Raw genomic sequence first — 12,594 nt, forward strand, 5'->3', positions numbered from 1 at the left:
TTCAACTCTCAACAATTCAAACAATCAAATCCTAAAATCCTTTCCGTCTCAATGCCTTCCGCCCTTCCCTTGACGAACAATTAGACATCAAGGCCGTTCTACTTGTTCAAACTTCATTAATTTTTCTTAGGAAAAATACACTTTAATAATCCCAACTATTGGCGATTTACCTAGAAAAATCCCAACAAAGGATTATTTTCTAACGGTACCAACAATGCCTCTTATTTTCTTCTAGTAGACCCAACCGGTCAACTACGGGTCAATAACCTGTTGTAACAAGTCATATGTCACGTGTCAACACACGATTGGTCCAAAGTAAAAAAAAAAAAAAATCAAAAAATAATTAGAAATTTAAAAAAAAACATAAAACAATTATAAAAAATTAGAAAATAAAAAAACAGAAAATTTTTAAAAAATCTGAAATAAAAAATTTGAAATTAAAAAAAATCAAAAAATACTAAAAAAAACCCAGAAAATAACAAAAAAAAATAAGGCACTTAGAAAAATTTCAAAAAATTAATAAAAAATTAGAAAAAAAATCAGAAATAAATAAAGAATTTTTTTTTTAATTTTTTGATTTTTTTTAACTTTTTGTTTTTCTATTATCCTTTTCTGATTTTTTTTTTTAATGAATTTTCTAATTGTATTTTTATTTTCTGATTTTTTTTTTTAATTTTTTTATTCTTTTTTTAACTTTTTGTTTTTTTATTATCCTTTTTTGATTTTTTTTTTTAATGAATTTTCTAATTGTATTTTTATTTTCTGATTTTTTTTTTGTTTTTTATTTTTTTTCCTAATTTTCTAATTTTTTTCATTTTCTGATTTTTTTTTAAATTTTTGATTTTTTTATTATTTTTTATTTTTTTTAATTTTCTGTTTTTTTTTTTAATTTTATGATTTTATTTATTTTCAGATTTTAAATTCTAAACTAATCACTTGTTGACACGTGTCATTTATTAAAAAAAAATTAAAAAAATTACCTTTTCAACAGGTTACCGGTCATTGGGACCGGTGGAAGAAAATAAGAGGCAAAGTTGGTACCGTTAGAAAATAACCTTAGTTGGGATTATTCTAGGTAAATCGCCAATAGTTGGGATTATAAAGTGTATTTTTCCTTTTTCTTATACGTTTTTGTCTTGTTTTGGTTTGCTTTTTAGATTTTAGTTGTTCATATTAATAGTTTAATACAATTTAAACTTATGTAATTAATCTCTATTGTTGTTGTTTTGTTGATATAATTTATACAGAGTACTTGTTGGCTAATTTATTAAGACTTGTTTTTATAATTCAGTATTTAATTTTGGTTGATGTAATTTCTATTGTTGTTGTTGTTGTTTAATTTCCTTAGTATGGTTCATAATCTTCATATAATTTCTAGTTTAGCCAATTTATAAAGTCTTATAGTCTGTTTTAGATTTTATGCATGTGCTAATTTAGAATAAAGCATTGAACCTAAGAAAAACTCATGCGTTTGAAAAATGTCAGATTATTTGAAGAAAAAGAAAAAGAAAAAAAAAACAAGTTAATTTCAGGTTGACCCGAACCCGAAAAAATCAGGTTCAGGTTGAGATATTCAACCCGAAAAGTTAAATGGATCAGGTTCGGATTAGGGGGTAGCTGACCAGAAATCAGCTGACCCAACACGAACTCGATCCGACTGGATCCATTTGCCAGCCCTAACAATAATCCTAGGGGCAGGGTCTGAGTATGAGTAAAAAAAATCTAATTTATGGAGAAAATATGACAAACAATACAATGAATAGATTTAGCTTGTAAAGTGCATATATTAATGTGTTATCAAGAAAATAAGGAACACAAAATAAATTTTACTTTACAACATTTGGTTTAATGGAAGATGTAAGAAATTAGCATGAAGAATTTAATTTGATAGATTTTGTCAAAAAAATTTAATTTGATAGATTGTCATCCCAAATTTGTTTAGTTATGAGAGGAAAGTAAAATGAAAATCTTTTGAAAAGATTTCTTCCATCACTACAAGAAAAAAGGTTTTGTGTAACTGTAGACACCTAAAAATGTCTACCCAAAACCAAACCCGATGATGAATAACCTTTCACCGCCGTTATTGGTTGGGTTGAATATTTAATCTTAGAGTGCTTAAATCCATATTTTCATTTCATAAAACAACCCAATTCCTAACCCATTTCACCAAACCATAACTTATTTTCCTCATTTCGTGCCTTTAAACCCAAAATAATTCATTTCGTGTCCATTAAAATCATTCATTTCGTGTCCTTTTTATAAAAATGTTTATATCAGTTTATTTTGGTCCATAATCTGGGTCCAATTGTTAAATGGTTGGATGGGGTTTGAAAAGAGCTTTCCAACGATATATCATAAGCCCAAATCCGAGTTATAACGAATAAATTATGGCCAAAATACTAAACTGAGTCCAAACCGAACCTAAGCTCACCTTACCTACGACCCAATGATCATGTGGAGGATCCAAAGGATTTAATCCCATTCCTAAACTAATTAGGATTAATTGGAAGCTTCTATAAGCTTCTAAAATATCTTAATTATTCTTTTTGAAAAGATAAGATTAAAGCATTTGAAATTGAATAAAACTTTTCTTTTTGAAAATCCTAATTCTATTCGAATTAAAGACGTTCAAAGATTGCCAAATATTATTTTCGTGCTTCATAGTTTTTATCTGATTCTTATATGATTGGATAGCTCTTGAAATTATCTTTCCAATGATATATTATAATATTAATTCCGAGCTATAACGAAAAAGATATAAAAGAAATACGAAACTCTATCCAAAACTGACACCGTCTCACTCTTTCGGCCATATCTTTTATTCTACAAAATATTTTAATCTGATTCTAATTAGGTTAGAAAGTAGACTTCAAGAGCTTTCCAACAATATCTTATTCATCTTATTCCGATTTCTGGATCAAAAGATATGATAAAAACAAAAACCGCAAAAACTGCTGTCTATCGCAAGCGTTTTATCCGATTCGAATTCTTATCTTTTCTTGATTCGACCCCCTTTTTTTCCCTATAAATAGAGGTCATGTCTCCCCTTTTTCAATCATCAACAAGCTTGATCATCAAATCATTCTCTCTTCCTCTCTCCCTACACCAAAAATATTCTCTCTTCTCTCTCATATTCTAAGCCTTAAACCTATATTCTTAAACACTATTCTTCCCTTAAGCACTCTAAGGAGTCCATATGATACCCGAAGTTCTATACTTAAACCAAGGCGTGAAAGGTAGAATTAACTGAGGGTTTGGACCAAATCAACTCTACGTTAATTTAATTTAATTTACATTTGATTTATTATTCATTGAAGTTACTAACAATTTATTCATGATGTAGCAATTCAAGGAAACGCGGAAAGTGAGTAATTAATCACTTAATTACTCTTATTATTATTTCTTATTGCTAATATCATGATTAGGATTATTATTTGATTTGACTAACGCTATTATTGTTGAATTGCTTCCAATATTAATGTTTATTCTTATATTCATTATGATCATCATATTGCATGTTTAAAGGGAATATGTAATTGAAAATCACGACTAATAAGATAATTTGGACAATCGGTTTAGGTTCCTTTTTAATCTTGTTATTAAATCGAAGTGGTCACAAATATTTTAGAATTATGTGTGCATTAATATTCAACCAATTTAGCTTAATAATAGTTTGGAGCAAATTGAATATTTGTTTGTATGCCTTTGAGATCGCAGGAAATACTTTTCACAATAAGAATCGAGTAGAGGCCAATACGGGCGAATGTGACTCCATGAATCACTTCGTACCATCATCCCCGATCCTCCTTTCGTGGTTCCGAACCATATGGAGTTAGTAATCTCATGGATTATGAATGGGGTGTAACCTTCACGGGTCAATCGTTGTTGCCTATCGTTGTCCCTTTTCGTGGTTGCCTTATAATGATCCGTGAACGGTTTACAAGTTCCTTAAAAACTTGTTGGCGGCTCCCTACTTTCCTTGTCCCTAATCGTGTCCCTAATTGTAATGTCAATTCCCACTTCCTATGAGTGCCAAGCATATTCACCAATATGCTTTAACGTAGGCGCGCTTCAAACGACGCCTACAGTAACCAATAATTCTTTCATTTCTTTTATTCAGATCTTCAAGGAGGTGAATGTGTGTTCATGTTAAAGGAATTTCGGTTTCCTCAGAAGGAGATCGTGGTTATTAGTCGACTAAAGGTTAGAGGGAAAAGATTCTTCAAGAGTTTCAGGGCCCAGTAGTGCTAAAATTATTAGTACTTTTGGTCAAAATTTCTGTATTTTTCATTGTTTTAGGGAGAGTAATAAGGTAGCCGACAAGTTAACTAGATTGGGTGTTCTTCTTAAAGAGTGAGTGGTTTATTTTGAGGATCGTCCAATCGAAACAAAGGACTTGCTTTGGGAGAATGTCATAGGGGTAGCTACGCCTAGGCTTATCGTTTACGTTTCTTTGTTTTGTACGAGTCTTCACCCTCATTTGCATAAAAAAAAAACGAATTCTTTCTGCACACATCGATTGTTTATCACGTCACACGTGAGGTTTTTATGAGAATCATATTAATATGAGTTTCTTATAAGTTTCTTAAATCCAATAATTTATAACATATAAACATACTCCTAACATTTTCTTAGGAGGATGTATATTCTTTTAACCAAATCCCCAAATTGTAAACCAGAATAACAAAAAAGACATTCAAATTTGATTTAACTATAAATTCTATATTTAATTCAAATTAAAATATAGGCAAATTTGTCAAAAAAAATCTTTTAAAGCACCATTTTGCAAAAGAAAACCTTTTAAAAGCTTTGTTGTAAAAGAAAACCCAAAGTTGAATTTTTTTTGTTTAAAACAACCTAATACCACTAATTCACTTAATTAACTTCTAATTTCTTCTAATCAACCTCTAATTCTCATTTTACTATATAATAATTAAATTAATTTATAGATTAAAACAATAATAATAATAATAATAAAAGAACCACCACCCCCACCACCCAACCACCCCTCCCTCTCCCTTTCCCCTTCCCTCGGCAACAACCCCCTCCCCCAACTGAGCAGCTGCCTTGCACCCCTACCACTGGCCCACCTCCCTTTCCTCCTTACACGCACCCTCCTTTCTTCTTCATCTTCTTCATCAACTTCCTCCAAAAATTCCTAATTTCATCTTTTTCTCTCTTAGCTCAATCATGGTAGCAATGGCTTCTCCCTTCAATTTCCCTAAATTATCTCACAAAAACCCTAATTTATCAATTAAAGACTTTAACTCTTTAAGTTCACCTCGAATTTCTCTCTCCTCCTTCCACTGCCATGTTCGCCACGATTATTGTACTCGACCTGGAATTTCTGATTATTGTTCTCGATCTTCTTTGGAATTGACGATTATCCATGTTGTTGTATTTCGAGAATTCGTGGTTGGATCGAGTTGATGTTTCTGGGGCGTGGGTGTTTTCGTGGTGGGCTGGCGATGGGAATAAGGTGGTTTTCTTGATGGTGGTTGACGACAGGAGTAGGCTAGTTGGTGGTAGGTTGTGGCTGGGGTGGTTTGTGTGGTTGGCTTAATTGGTTCTGGAGGCTAGGCAACGATTCTGGTGGCTTAGTCGGTGGTGGGGACTGCTGTCAGGGGAGGGGGAAAGGGAGTGGGTGGTTGGCTGGTGGTGGGGATGGTGGTTTTTGGTTTTTTTATTTTTTATTTATAAACTAATGTTATTATTTAATTGAGTTAAAGGATAATTAGAAGTAATTAGCAGTAAATTAGATGAAATAGAGATACCAGGTTGTCTTCAACAAAAATTAAGAGTGTTGGGTTTTTCTTTTACAACAAAGCTTTTAAAAGGTTTTCTTTTGCAAAATGGAGCTTTTAAAAGTTTTTTTTTTGACAAATTTGCCTAAAATATATTGTGAAATTTCACTATTTATCTCAATTTATATATATTAACTGAGAGTTGGAGGTTGAAGAAGATATATGGATCAAAGAGTAAATAAAATATATATGATAAAAATTATTTATTTAAACACAAATAATATAGAGATTTATACCTGACATATAAATTAAACTTCATAATAATTGAGTAATTGGGGAAAATGAAATGAGACTAGGAAAAAGATAAAAGAGAAGAGGGGGAAGAGTGAGAAGAATATGAAGAGGAAAGATGAGGTTTTGGTAGTGTTCATTGCATTTTTGAAGTGTTTGTTGCTTTGGAGATTTTTGAATTTAAGAAAGACGAAAAAGTATATCTTCTTCGTAAGAATTGTATGTCATATGACAATAGGGAATGTTGTTAGGGGAGACCACATTTTATTTTTCTACATCCTTAAAGTATAAAGATAACTAGTAAATAGCCTATGCAATCCAACGGTTAAATGTTTTGATTAAAGGATTGTTCGATTCTATTGTATATTTAGAATCATTTTGGATTGCGTTTAGGCCAAATTATGTGATTACAAATTGCATCGTACGAGTAAAAAGTTAAAAATTTTGCATCTATCTATCTTAAGTAACATTTAGAAAAAAAACAAATTGCATTAAGCAAACCCTCTGCCAATATACAAAGTATGTAATGTGATTGAAAACGATAACATGGCCTATTACCTATATGTGGATGCAAAACACATTAAATGATGGAGCTGTTGAAGTTCTTAATTAAATCGACTTGAAACACCATATCCTACAAAAATCAAAAATAAAAAAAGCAAATAAAGTAGCTACTAGCTAGACAGTTCAACCTGGTCTATTACCACTTTGAAACCTCACTCGGGCAGCCTAACTCGGCTTTGTATGTAAGCTAGGCTTCTTGAAACCCCTAATCTGAGCAATCGCAATTGGTAGAAGTTAAACATGTGACCTCAATTTTGGAAGGTGTTGATCTTTATAGTCACTGCTACAGGGAAGCTAATTGGGCGGCTGACTGGTTAGCTAATTTTGGTGTCAACTCGGATCACAAGATAGTTATTTTTTAAGCGGTCCCCCGGGATCTTTAGGCCGTTTTAGTGGAGGTTCTAAGTGGAGTAGTTAGAGTTAGGCTTGTTTCTTTGGCAAAAGCTTAGTTTAGCTTAGTTTTGTTTTCTTTGCATTTTCTGTTAATTTTCTTTTGCTTTTGTTTATGTTTTCTTGTTTATTTTGTTTCGCATGTTTTGCATTTTCTTGAGGCTTGCTGATGGGCGTTAGAATGGTCGCACATTCCACACTCAATCAAACACATTATAAACAAACATCTCACAAAGCAAGAACAATGATAAGAAAGAGTTCGGTCCACAAAGAACGGGGTATAATTGCTAAAGATCTTAACACTCAAGCTAATTCGAAGTCTTTTGGTGATTGGAGGTTTATCAAGTAGACAAATAAACTATAGTTCTAAATCAAGTGATAAAAGACACTAGGGAATGAGATCCACTCAAACATGGCAATTAGACAAATTGGGAGTAAAATAGACAAGAGATAGCAAAGACTATATGTAAGATCAACCTCATGCAATTAGGAAAACAACTCACACTTCTAAACTTAGATCAATTATTAGCTTAGCAATAGAAGATACATAATCAAGTTGCAATAAGTAATGACATACTTAATTTACATTTCCATGTCAAACTAAGCATAACATGTTATCAAGCTCTTAAATCAAGAGGGTAGCTAATCCTATCATGAAGAACAAACAAGCAATCGCATACAATCAATTTAATCACAAATCAAACATCAATACTTCTCCTAAGTTTACTTAACTAACCATTAGGTTGAGCTTCACCCAACCCCTAGCAAAGAGGACTACTCCCAACTCATTTCAAGTGACATGCAAACAAAGATTATTAGGTAACTAACTAGTTCAATAGTTGGGGAAAAGTGATTAACTAAAGATAAAACTAGCATCCAACAACAAATTATCAAGAACTAAAGAGATTCAATGCAAATACAAGATAAAATAAAAAATTAAATAGATGAAGGTGGAAGAAATTACTAATTGAAGCTTCAAATGTTGAGTACAAGTGTTGAATCTTGAGAATAATCCTTGAAACTAACTATTACAATGATTAATTTGAGGAAAACTAATAGATTACCAAAGTGGATTGTTTCAAACTAAGAGGAGGTGTTGAAAACTATACTACTGTTGTCTGATTGTAAAATGAACTAAAGGGATAGTATTTATACTCCCTGAATTACATAGGTTAATCCGTAAAAAACGGATTTCTAGTGAGGAGCGCCTGCTCCTGGTTGTTGCGCGCTCACTCCTCATATCACCAGAAGAAGCCAGTATACAAACATCGAGGAGGAGCGCCATCTCTAGGTGTTCTGCACGCCCGCTCCCCTGTTCTTCAAATATAGGCAAATTCAACTTCAAGGGGAGGAGCGCCCGCTCCATGGAGGGTGCACGCCCGCTCCTCCTGCTTCACTTTGAGGCAAATTGATTGTAGAAAAGCAGTCAGGAGCGCTCGCTCTAAGAGTTCTTCACGCCCGCTCCTCACAGCTTCAGAAAAGGGGCAGAAAATTTGGGGTTTGGAAGGAGCGCCCATTCTTAAAGAGGTACACGCCCGCTCCTCTAGGAGCGTGCTCTCCCTTCTTTGCTTCCTTGCCTTGAACTCCATTTCGAGCTTTGATTGCTTGTCAAAGTAAGTCATAATACCTGCAAATCGTGGACAAACACATGCAAAGAGGGGGGGCGAAGCCGAGATACAACATTTTTATTCAAAAAGGGTTAGAAAAAGGGAAAATAATTGAAAAACCTGGTTAAAAATCACCAAAATAAGTGGTCAAATAAACCATTATCACTTGTCCCTCTCTACCACAATAAAAAAAAACTACGAAATATAAACTCATAAGATCCAAAAATTGACAAAAAGTATACTACAATTCTTATTAAATTAATTTACTCTTATGCCTTCTTGTAACACCTCTAGGAAGGACTTCAAATCCACCGACCCTTAGCATGAGTTAGAAAACTAAAATTAAAAAATTAAAAATTTAGCAAAAAAAAAAAATATGAATTCGAACTGAGATTTGAGTATAAAAAATAGACTTGCAATGAGATAAGAGCATGGAAGACAAGAGGAACGAAAAAAGAAAATCAGAGAAGACTAGAAGAGCGAGAATGAGCGGATAAAAATTTAGGCTTTTAGGAACTATTTTGTTTCAATTTTGCTTTTATAGGGGCTGACTTGGGCTTACATTTTGGGCCTGAATTACAAGCAGGATATGTACTTCATTTGTATAATTCAACTTCTTATTCGGTTTTTCGGTTTTTTTAAAACCTAAAAAACCGAATCCAATCCATAATCCCTATTTTTGAAATTTTCCAAACCAATCCAATCCAAATTTTTAAAAAATCCAAACTGAATTACTATTTCAGTTTGGTTTGGTTTGGTTCGATTTTAGGTTTAAATCTGAATCACTTTCATCCCTAGCAGTATATTTGCTCGGCATAACAGATTTCTGGAACCTGTTCTTAGCCTTCCAACACCAAATATTACATTCTTCTGAGTTTGAAAATTGCATTTGAACTTGAAGCTTTCCTTGCAGCACCTGAAGTAATCTTTTATTGTAATCACATTGAAAGAACAAGTGTTGAATATATTCAGAACCTTAAGAACACAAAGGGGAACTATCATCATTAATAGCACCAAACTGCATCAGTTTCTCTCTTGTTCTAACTTCTAAGCCTCCCCCACATTGTCATCTAATCAATAAATCTATGCTTTGAAATTTTGTACCTGTTCCAAACCATGTTACACCAAGCAACCTCAAGCTTAACAGTCTGCAACCAACTAACTGTAATCACTAGCCTTAGTGTACCCTCCATGATTATGCTTCCAAGTATTTCTAACAAAATCATCTTTAATCTGCTCTGTAACCAGATATTAACATTATGTTCAATTCTTTTGACTGTGGTATTTGCAATTTTCTTCACAACTCATGATCTTCTAAATTAATAGAATATGAACACATTTTCTTGAGTATTAGTTATATGTCTTACTACTTTAAATTCTATCTACACATACAAACTATGTTTTTACTCCTTTCATTACGAATTACTCGCTACAAACTAGGGAATTGCGGACTCCTAGGCAAAATATTGAAAACATGATTAATGAAAAATAAGCGCATATACTTAAGTGTTAATCCAACCTAAAAAAGAAAAACAAATTAAATAAAAAAATTAACATTCCAGCAACTTGAATTCACGAACCACCACCACCTAGCACCACAAAACTACACAACACCACCATCTAGCACCACAAAACCACCCAATACTACCACTAGCACCACCAAACCATCCACCACCACCACCACCTAGCACCACAAAACCACCCAAAACCACCACCTAGCAACAAACCCACTAAGCACCCAGCAGCACTGAACCCACAACAACCCACCACCACCACCCACCCCGAAACCCACAACCCACGAACCCAGAACCACACCCCGAAACCCACCACTCACAACCCCAAAACACACAACCCACACCACCCACAACCCCGAAACTCACAACCCACGAACCCACAACCCCAAAATCCACAACCCAGAATTTGAACCCAAACCTGGAACCCCAAAATCCGAAACCCACAACTCTCTATCATCAATTAAAGCTTTAATTGGTCAAATTTAACCATTAAAAATCTAGATCTAGAGTTTTCATGGTTAAATTTGACCATAAAACCTTCAAATATGTGCTTCACCGGCAATGGCAAAACAACAAGAAGAGGAAGAGAAAGCAAATGGAGGCAGCCACGACAAAAAGGACGACGACAATGAATTCCGCCGACGGTGGTGTCTCCATAGAATATTGTGGTGGTGAGAATTAATATAGATGGAAGGAGAATGATTTTGGTGGATACAATTAAGTTAATCAATGTTAGGATTTAAGTTAATAAGTTAAAATAAGTAGTTTAATTAGAGTGTTTAAAAAAAATAAAGAGTAATTTTGTTGCAAGCGGCCATTTTTAGTAATTGTTCGTTGCAAGTAATTCATAACAGAGGGAGTACATGCTTGAGAGATTAAATATGTTATTTGGACTTATATTATATTATATTATATTATATTATATTATATTATATATATATATATATTTATAAAAATATTATAAATGAATTTTTATTTTATTTATAATATTTATGTGTGTTTTTTCGGGATTTAAGTTTTAAAGTTCCAATTATTTTTGGGTTAATAATTGATTTTGTTCTAAAAGGATTTTTTAATTGTCCATTCTACAATTTATGCCATACATATTAAACAAAGCTAGTCCATTTCATTTATCTAATTGGCCCATTATTTTTTTTATGAGGCCCAAAACTCCTACTTACCCTACAACCCTCTCTCCTATAAATACCCCATACATCCCCAAATATTTCCCCACACAAAAGGTTAGTTGTTATTTTCCCTTTATTTTATTTATTTCCTTTTTCCTTTATTTTATTTTATTTTCTTTTCTTTTCTTTTCCTTTTCTTTTTTTTTTCTTTCTTTTCTTTTCCTCCTCCTTCCTACGTGAGCCATGCTCACTGCTTCCCCCTGCTGCCGCCACCTGCTGGCTGCTGCCGCCGCCCGCCGCCGGCGACCCACCAGTGGCCCACCATGGCTGCCCCTTTCCTCCTTTTATTTTTGCTCTACTATCTTGTTTATTATTAAATTGTTTTGAGTTTTGATTTTGTAGTATAAAGATTATATTTTTAGTATCAAAATCATTTTTTGATGTTGTAAACTTATAATTTCTGATTTTAATTATGTTATAAATTTTCATATTTTATAATTTTAAAACCTAGGGTTTCAATTTATTTAAATTGGGATTTTAGGGCTTTTATGACTAATTAATTTGGGGCTTTTGTTCCTATTGGATTTCTAATGCATAATCTATACTAATCTATTAAAAGGCGTTCATAAGATCATCCACGTGTCACGTAAACCCTCCTCACTATGCCACGTCACCTACTCAACTATTCATTACGCCACATAGCTCTTCTTCCATTTGTTTTACATTCCATGTCATGCACTCATTATAATAAAAAAAAAAAGTTCTCTATAAGAATTGAACCCACAACCTCTAATTCTAGAACTAAGTATCTTACCACCAAGCTATATGATTTTTTATGTAATCTTTTGAACAAAATATTAATATGTAGCGAATGATGATATGAACAACAAATTTAATTGCAAGAAAAATTAAATCATACATTACAACGTATATTAATGTTCAATTTCATGTAATAATCCGGAGCATTGCCCGGGCCCAAAAACTAGTTAACCATAAAAACATGTTTTAAAGGAAGTTTTAAGGACTTTTAATGTTGATTATATTGCTGGAAATTTTTGTAAGTATTAATTTATTGTTGTTGGTTGTTTTCTAGGAAGTGATTATTACTTAGGAGACTTTTAAGTGATTAATAGTGGCGCAAAGGATTGTTTACACAAGGTACGTACATGTCTACTTCGTTATGACTAGTATCATGTTTAGGTACCAAAAGGAAAGAACTTAGTTTCATGATTAGGGAACACTTGGATGGAAATTATTTGGTTACACATTGATTTAATTCATGTGCTTATGTTTATGAGACATGTTTTGGTGAATTGATTATGTTTGTATGGAATTATGGATGCAAACATGTTGAATT

Source organism: Chenopodium album, chromosome 26 (assembly GCF_948465745.1).
Source record: "Chenopodium album chromosome 26, dcCheAlbu1.1, whole genome shotgun sequence".
Taxonomy (NCBI): domain Eukaryota; kingdom Viridiplantae; phylum Streptophyta; class Magnoliopsida; order Caryophyllales; family Amaranthaceae; genus Chenopodium; species Chenopodium album.